Source organism: Trachypithecus francoisi, unplaced genomic scaffold (genome assembly GCF_009764315.1).
Source record: "Trachypithecus francoisi isolate TF-2019V2 unplaced genomic scaffold, Tfra_2.0 Lachesis_group12, whole genome shotgun sequence".
NCBI lineage: Eukaryota > Metazoa > Chordata > Mammalia > Primates > Cercopithecidae > Trachypithecus > Trachypithecus francoisi.
In genome coordinates, this window is record NW_022681457.1 from 85539727 (window position 1) to 85548763 (window position 9037).

The following is a 9037-nucleotide window of genomic DNA, read 5'->3' on the forward strand; positions in this document are numbered from 1 at the left end:
TATAATGCTAGCACTTTGGGAGGCCGAGGCGGGCGGACCATCTGAGGTCAGGAGTTCGAGACTAGCCTGGTCAAAATGGCGAAACCCTGTCTCTACTAAAAATATAAGAAGTTAGCCAGGAGTGGTGGCACGCGCCTGTAGCCCCAGCTACTCAGCAGGCTGAGGCACAAGAATCGCTTGAACCCGGGAGGCGGAAGTTGTAGCGAGCTGAGATCGCGCCACCGCACTCCAGACCAGGCGACAAAGCAAGACTCTGTGTCAAAAATAAATAAATTAATTAATTATTATAAAACAAAATACCCGGCATATAGTAAGGGCTCAATATATATTAGCTTCTTTCCTTTTGCTTCCCCACCACTCTTCATAGAAATAATACAGTTAAGTACATAATACACATTAGTACCAAACCACATAAAGGAACTGTGATTAAGCATCGTTTTATTTAATTTTTGTTTTAAATCCACTTACCTGGTAAGGAGATATGGCTTTAGATTGAGGAAGTTATTGTTCCTTTCCATGCCTCTTTTCCTTATGGGGAACAAGAGTGAACTAACTTAACATTTCCAATTCATTCATTCAATATTTATTGGAGCAGCTACTTTACACCTGACACTTTTCTAGGTGCTAGGGAAATGAGTTAATACACAAATAAAAACCTCTACTCTTAAGAAGTTTGCATTCTAGTGCTCGCTTCAGCAGCACATATACTAAAATTGGAATAACAGAGAGATTAGGGAGGGCCCCTGCACAAGGATGACACACAAATTCATGAAGTGCTCCACATTTTTAAAAAATAGTTAGAATAAGACCTAATATTTGATAGCACAAAAGGGTGACTATAGTCAATAATAACTTACTTGTACATTTTAAAATAACTTAGGAATGTAATTAGATTGTTTGCAACAAAAAGATAAATACTTGAGGGGATGGATACCCCATTCTCTATGATGTGCTTATTTCACATTGCATGCCTATATCAAAACATCTCATGTACCTCATAAATACATGCACCTATTACGTGCCCACAAAAAATTTTTTAAAAAATCTTTTTTAGGCCGGGCGCGGTGGCTCAAGCCTGTAATCCCAGCACTTTGGGAGGCCGAGATGGGCGGATCACGAGGTCAGGAGATCGAGACCATCCTGGCTAACACAGTGAAACTCCGTCTCTACTAAAAATACAAAAACTAGCCGGGCGAGGTGGCAGGCGCCTGTAGTCCCAGCTACTCGGGAGGCTGAGGCAGGAGAATGGCGTAAACCCAGGAGGCGGAGCTTGCAGTGAGCTGAGATCCGGCCACTGCACTCCAGTCCGGGCGACAGAGCGAGACTCTGCCTCAAAAAAAAAAAAAAAATCTTTTTTAAAGAAGTTTGCATTGTTGACCGGGTGCGGTGGCTCACACTTGTAATCCCAGCACTATGGGAGGCCAAGGTGGGTGGATCATGAGGTCAGGAGTTCAAGACCAGCCTGGCCAACATGGTGAAACCCCATGTCTACTAAAATACACATATTAACCAAGTGTGGTGGTGCACACCTGTAATCCCAGCTACTCAGGAGGCTGAGGCAGGAGAATCTCTTGAACCCAGGAGGCGGAGGTTGCAGTGAGCCGAGATCGCACCATTGCACTGCAGCCTGGCCAATAGAGTGAGACTCGGTCTCAAAAAAAAGTTTGCATTATAGTAGGAAGACTCAGACAACAACCAAAATAAATAAAATATGTTACATGATAACAGGGAGTTCCAGGAGTCAGGTGAAGTAGAATTATAACATTCCAAGGGGAAAGTGAATTTGAGAAACAGAGGTTAAAGGCTTATGCAGTTTTAAAATTCTATGAAATGGAAATTAGAAAATGATATAAAGAGGCTTTATTGGCCAGGCGCAGTGGCTCACGCCTGTAATCCCAGCACTTTGGGAGGCCAAGACGGGTGGATCACCTGAGATCGGGAGTTTGAGACCAGCGTGACCAACATGGAGAAACCCCGTCTCTACTAAAAATACAAAATTAGCCAGGCGTGGCGCCACATGCCTGTAAACCCAGTTACTCAGGAGGCTGAGGCAGTAGAATTGCTTGAACCTAGGAGGGCAGAGGTTGTGGTGAGCCGAGATCGTGCCATTGCACTCCAGCCCGGGCAACAAGAGAGAAACTCCGTCTCAAAAAAAAAAAAAAAAAGAGGCTTTATTATATTCTGCACATTACAATTCTCCATCTGATAGCAACACGTTAGTCTTAAGCTCTGAAAAGGGCGGATTATATACTTAGTTTACACAAAGCATTCAGTATTTAGAATTTCTCCACTGGATGGATGGGAAACACATTCACTAAAATCAGGAACATAGGAGAAGAGGCAGGCCCAGGAGCGGGGACGGGGACAACAATGTCCCTTTTGGACGTATCAAGTATGCAACATCTGTGGGACAACCAAGGTGAAAAAAACATTGTGAAAGGTGCTGGAAGTTGCTGAAAACACTAAGAAATAAAACAACCAGCATCATTTGCAAAGTGGCGCAATTCATGAAGTGCATCATATGCATCTCATCTGACACAATCTAGAGCTTCGAAGAGATCACAATACAGCTGGGAAGTTCAGACAAATACACATGAAAAGTAACAGCAACAACAACAACAAAAACTAAGAAATGTTATAAGGGAGTTTTGGCTTAAGGAATTACAAGAATTACAATTATAACACTTGTTTGTTGGTTGGTTTTTTTTTTTTTTTTTTTTTTTTGAGACGGAGTTTTACTCTTGTTGCCCAGGCTGGAGTGCAATGGCACGATCTCGGCTCACCACAACCTCCGCCTCCCCATTTCAAGTGATTCTCCTGCCTCAGCCTCCCAAATAGCTGGGATTACGGGCATGCGCCACCACGCCCAGCTAATTTTGTATTTTTAGTACAGACGGGGTTTCTCCATGTTGGTCACGATGGTCTCGACCCCCTGATCTCAGGTGATCCACCCGCCTTGGCCTCCCAAAGTTCTGGGATTAGAGGCGTGAGCCACCGTGGCCTATAACACTTGTTATATTTAAAGACCATAATGAAATCACCACTTAGTTTTCCAATTTCTAGAACTTTTATTTATTTAACTTTCCATATTATCACAAGCCTGTTTACTGGAGATATTATACATCTTTATAAGTCAGAAAAGAATCAAGAACAAGAGGAGGAAGAGGAGGAGGAGACAAAAGGATGCTGGAGTTTCGGTTCTGCTATCAGACAACATATATAGGCAAGGCAAAGCAAAGCAACTAATGACAGCAACAAATACTATTTTCTGCATTTATTAGCCCCCTTAATACTGCCCCCAAACCTATTTCCTCTTACCACAGCACCTGTGCTCCAGCTACACAAGATATTTTGTCTTATGCCTTCACAACCACATATTCATGCCAAGGCCTAGACCATTCCCTCCACTGCCTCACTGCTTTCCAAGTACTTCCCACAGGATAATCAGAGAGAGGAGGCCTGAGAGATGGGCACATAATGCTCCATCTATCTTTCTCTCCCACAGGGAAAGTAAAGAAAATTTCCAGCCCTTTGGCAGTTCCTCATTCTTCCTAATAAAGGCAGTATTAAATGAATACTGCTATTACACTTATTAACAATAAGAACAAGAACGAAAACAAGGATCCAGTCCTCTGACAGGTATGAGGACCTCAAAGAACTCCACCTACTCTGGTCCCTGTTTTCCATTTGGGAAACTAACCAACAAAGGCTGGGACAAGTGCTACACTCTTCCCTTCTAGAGGTGACTCAGGCCAGGTCAGTTAGCTTCTTTCCAATCCTACACTGACCCCTGCTCAGGCTGCAGCTCGCCTTGGCTGCTGCTCTGTCTGTGGTGCTTGTGAGCACACGAGTGTTTGTAGTAGGTCTGGAATAAATTTCCTCAAGTTACAAAGATAACTGTACCAGAAGAGCCAAGCCTTCCAGGCACTCTCCCTGCTGGAAACTGGAGCCTCCCACTTTAGTGACAGGTCACCACTAGAGAGCAACGGTCCTGTTAGGATCCTTTCCCATATGTATAGATAATATGGCCAAAAGGTCCTGCATGACTAGAAAGTATATCAGGGAGAAATTACCTGGCACCAAAGGGCCACAGGTGGCAGCTCTCTGCCATCTTAGTTGGAGCTGAAGATGGTCTTGTCTCTGTTAATCCTCTTCCTCACTGACTACATATCTTTTTAGCATATCTTCTACTGTGAAAATGATAGCTAAATGAGGAGTAATCATCCATTATTTGTTCAACCACTCACACATTCTTTTTTTTTTTTTTTTTTGAGACGGAGTTTCGCTCTGTCGCCCAGGCTGGAGTGCAGTGGCCGGATCTCAGCTCACTGCAAGCTCCACCTCCCGGGTTTACGCCATTCTCCTGCCTCAGCCTCCCGAGTAACTGGGACTACAGGCGCCCGCCAACTCGCCCGGCTAGTTTTTTTGTATTTTTTAGTAGAGACGGGGTTTCGCCGTGTTAGCTAGGGTGGTCTCGATCTCCTGACCTCGCGATCCACCTGTCTCGGCCTCCCAAAGTGCTGGGATTACAGGCTTGAGCCACCGCGCCCGGCCTAACTCACACATTCTTTATTGTCTTTTGTCATTTGTAATGTGTATTATATACTGTGAATCCCTAGAGGACAGAGGGTTTATGAACTCTCAGTGTTATATACTATATACTACATTCAAAGAGGCTCTTAACAGAGATGTTTTTGCTGATGGTGATAACAATAGTAGAGGAAGTCTGTATACACAAAGGGGCATGCCCTAAAGTCAACCATTCATGGCAACAGATGAAGCCACAAGCAAGGGACACCCAAGTACACACACACACACACGCCTCTTGCAGGTTGAGAGACAAATTGTACTGGACAAGCCAAACCAGGGAGTGAAAACAAGATCAAAGATTCTCCAAATTAGTGGAGACATACCTTCTACTCCCCAGTGTGATTCATGGCAAGTTTATCTGATAAGAGTCCAACTTCACAAAATAAGGAGCACAAAACAAGCCACACTGTGGGGAACATGGCAATAAACAACCAAAGATGTGGAATGTGCCAATGGGAAATAACTACATCAATTCTGAGCTGGCCCTAACACATTAGGAAATATCCTCTACAGTGGAAAAAAAAACCAAGCAAGCAGAGGACAAAGGGTAACTAATACTCTTTTTAGATATAAAGGTCAGATAAACTCTGAAGGACACTATCACATCTGAAAGGTGGTGGTTATATTAAACCTGTTAAGGTAAGGCAGGTAGGGCTCTGAGTCATGAGAACAAATCTATCTCCTTCATTGCCTGCCTGCCAAAACAAACAAGAAGGAGGCTGCATTTTCCACAGTAGCCCCTCTGTCCAGTCTTGTAAAAACCCAGGTCTTCACAAGCCTAGTGCAAATAGAACTGGGTATACTAACTATGTAACCTTCATGGAAAGCAAAGCTCAAAAATGTTTCTAAGCTCAGCTACCTTGGGGAGAGTAGTAAAGCTAACCTGTTAAGATTAATGAAGAAGCTAAGCCTGGAGTTCACTCTCAAACCAACGAATCCTCCACTATCCATGTCAGATAATGAGATGGGGATTAAAGACTACAAGTGAGGAAAGCCTCTCTCTATGTCAAAAGCCAAGATGTCCTGTCCAAAAGTCAAATTATCTCAACAAAAATATAAGAATTAATTTCTGCATAGCACTTTGCTAAATGACAAGCAGGAATGCAAGTTACATATATGCTCCTTCCCAGAGGAGTAGACAGTTTCACTGGGGGGCCAAAATACAAGCCAGCCAGAGAACAATACATACAAACAATTGATAATGAAACTGATGCTACATTTTTAGACAAACTACAAGGTCCCCCCCCCCTTTTTTTTTATTTTTTTATATTTTTTTATTTTTTTGAGAGAGAGTCTCACTCTGTTGCCCAGGCTGGAGTGCAGTGGCACCATCTTGGCTCACTGCAAGCTCCGCCTCCCAGGTTCACGCCATTCTCCTGCCTCAGCCTCCCAGGTAGCTGGGTCTACAGGCACCCACCACCACGCCCGGCTAATTTTTTGTATTTTTAGTAGAGACGGGGTTTCACCGTGTTAGCCAGGATGGTCTCGATCTCCTGACCTCGTGATCCGCCCGTCTCAGCCTCCCAAAGTGCTGGGATTACAGGCGTGAGCCACTGCGCCTGGCCCAAGGACCCCTTATTCTTCTGTCAAAACTATGCTGGGAAATTCTGATCCTGGATCAATCTACCTGTCTGCCTTGGAATCTATTACAATCAGGTTGTTGAGTGCTTCTAGGGCTAGAGGGAACACACACACACATACACATACACACACACACACACACCCCTTCTCTCCTTCCTCCTGACTCTCAGCAAATAACTTCACCTCCTACTTCATAGAGAGAATATGAGCATCAGGAGAAATTCCCTCAAGTTCCTACACCAACCAAGTTCCTAACCAACCAACTTAATCACCTGCATTCTTACTTTTTACCCTCTGACCTTTCTGAAAGACACAACTTTTGACTCTAGATCCCACGCTCCATCAATTTTTATCTCCCTTTTTTGAATTTTATTATATCTTCCTTCTCTACTGGCTCTTTCAAAACAGCACTTAAAATAAACATGCTCAAGTCTCTCCTACATTACAATATATAAACAAAACTCTCCCCACCCTTCACCTGTCTTCCTTCTCTCTCTTCCTTCAAAGTCCAAGTTCCAAAGGTCACTGACTCCTCTTCTGCACTTTCCATTCACTTCCCACAACTCCACTGAAAACGTTCCAGTAACAGTAACCTTTATATCGACATCTATAGTCTTTGTCTTATTTGACCTCTGCATAATCTACACTGTGTGTCACACACTCCTTGAAACTCACTTCTCTCCTGTTCCTCTTACCTTTCTGACCACTCCCTTTCTGTGGACAATTTCCTTCAGGAGATCCTCTTTCTCTGCTTCTGACACCATTCTCCTGTTGAAGTTCCCTAGAGTTTTTGTCTCGATATACACACACTCCTAAAGCCAGCTCCTTCTCCCCTCCTATGGCTGTGGTTTGATAAGCTAATGACTCTGTCACCCTCTCACCTATCACTCTCCTAAGTTCCATGTTCATTACAACCAACTACCTCCTGGACATCTACCTAGCATCCCTCAGAAGCCTCGACCGCAATGTAACCTAAATTAAACTCAGTATCTTCTCCTGGATCAATACTGTCACTACTTCATTGAAAATAACCTTCCTCCTCTTATATTCTCTATTTTAGTTCATGACACGACCCACCCACGCAAATACCCAAGACAGAAACCCGCAAGTCATCCTAGGTTCTTCCCTCTCCCCCTCATATACCACATTCAATTAGTCATCAAAACACATGGATGCTACCCCTTCACATTTCTTGATTTGCCTGCTTTGTTACATTACTACTTACACAACTTTAGTTTCACTCCCTGCCTAAATTCCTGTGACAGCCTCCTAACTTGTCCGCCACTAGTCTTTCCTCCCCGCCCCTACCTTCCTTGGCACTGCTGCCAGAGGAAAAGTACTCCTAAAATGTAAATCTAAGCACAGTCTTTCTTGCCTACTTTTTTTTTGAGACAGAGTCTTGCTCTGTCACCCAGGCTGGAGTGCAGTGGCGCATCTCAGCTGACTGCAAGCTCCGCCTCCCAGGTTCACGCCATTCTCCTGCCTCAGCCTCCCAAAGTGCTGGGATTACAGGCGTGAGCCACCACGCCCGGCCCCTTGCCTACTTGTATTCAATGGCTCCCAAAAGCCTTTAGGATAAAGTCCAAGCTCTATACAATATGACATACAAAGCCAGTCAACATTTTTGTCCTGCCCACTCTCCCTACCTCATCTCATCTCTCCTTCCCTCACATCCTACGCTCCAACCTTACCAATGTCCAATATTACCCCTCTCAAGCTTGCTCATCCCCTTACTTCTGTTCATGCTGCCCAGAATGCTCTTTCCCCAAACGTTTTGCTCAGGGTCCCACATCCTTTAGGTAACAATTCAGGTTTCACTTACTCTTGGATGCCTTCCTGGACACTTTCCCACTCTGGCTATACTGGGTACTCTTCTTCACTACCACAGCACCAGCATTTCTCTAAATGATAGCACTCCCTACAATAGACAGTAACTATCAGTTTGCCTCCAATAAACAGTAAGATCATAGAGATACAACGACAATATCTTTGTCTTCTCAGCATGTCACCTACTCTCTGGTTCATAATAGACGTTCAATAAATATTTATTAACTAAATGAATAAATGGGCCGGGCGCAGTGGCTCACGCCTGTAATCCCAGCACTTTGGGAGGCCAAGGCGGACGGATCATGAGGTCAGGAGATCAAGAGCATCCTGGCGAACACAGTGAAACCCCGTCTCTACTAAAAACACACAAAAAAATTAGTCGGGTGTGGTGGCGGATGCCTGTAGTCCCAGCTACTCGGGAGGCTGAGGCAGGAGAATGGCATGAACCCGGGGGGCGGAGCTTGCAGTGAGCGGAGATCGCGCCATTGCACTCCAGCCTGGGTGACAGAGCAAGACTCCATCTCAAAAAAAAGAAATTAAATGAATAAATGGATCCTCCAAACAAGCCTGCTGACACCCTGGGAGATTAGCAAATCAAGATATAACTGGCCTCCACACAGTGGCTCACACCTGTAATTCCAGCACTTTGGAAGGCCAAGGCAAGCAGATTGCGTGAGCTCAGGAGTTCAAGGCCAGCCTAGGCAACATGGCAAAACCCCATCTCCACAAAAATTAGCCAGGTGTAGTGGTATGTGCCTATAGTCCCAGCTACTTGGGGGGTCAGGTTGGGAGAATCACTTGAGCCTGGGAGATTGAGGCTGCAGTGAGCTATGATCACGCCACTGCACTCCAGCTTGGGTGACAAAGTAAGACCCTGTCTCAAAAAAAAGAGAGATAGGTAGATAGACAGACAGACAGACAGACAGACAGATATCTCTGAAGACTGCAGAGGGGATTTTTTTTCAATACAGGGATCTCACTGTGTTGCCCAGGTTGGCCTCAAACTTCTAGGCTCAAGCAATCCTCCTGTCTCAGTCTC

General features: G+C 44.6%; 1 non-coding gene across 1 annotated transcript; it reads left to right on the forward strand.

The window, feature by feature from the left end:
* The first annotated feature begins 683 nt into the window (after positions 1–683).
* On the forward strand, positions 684–788 carry LOC117093987. The gene has a single exon (XR_004441329.1). It is a non-coding gene; the product is annotated as a U6 spliceosomal RNA (small nuclear RNA).
* The last annotated feature ends 8249 nt before the right edge of the window (positions 789–9037 follow it).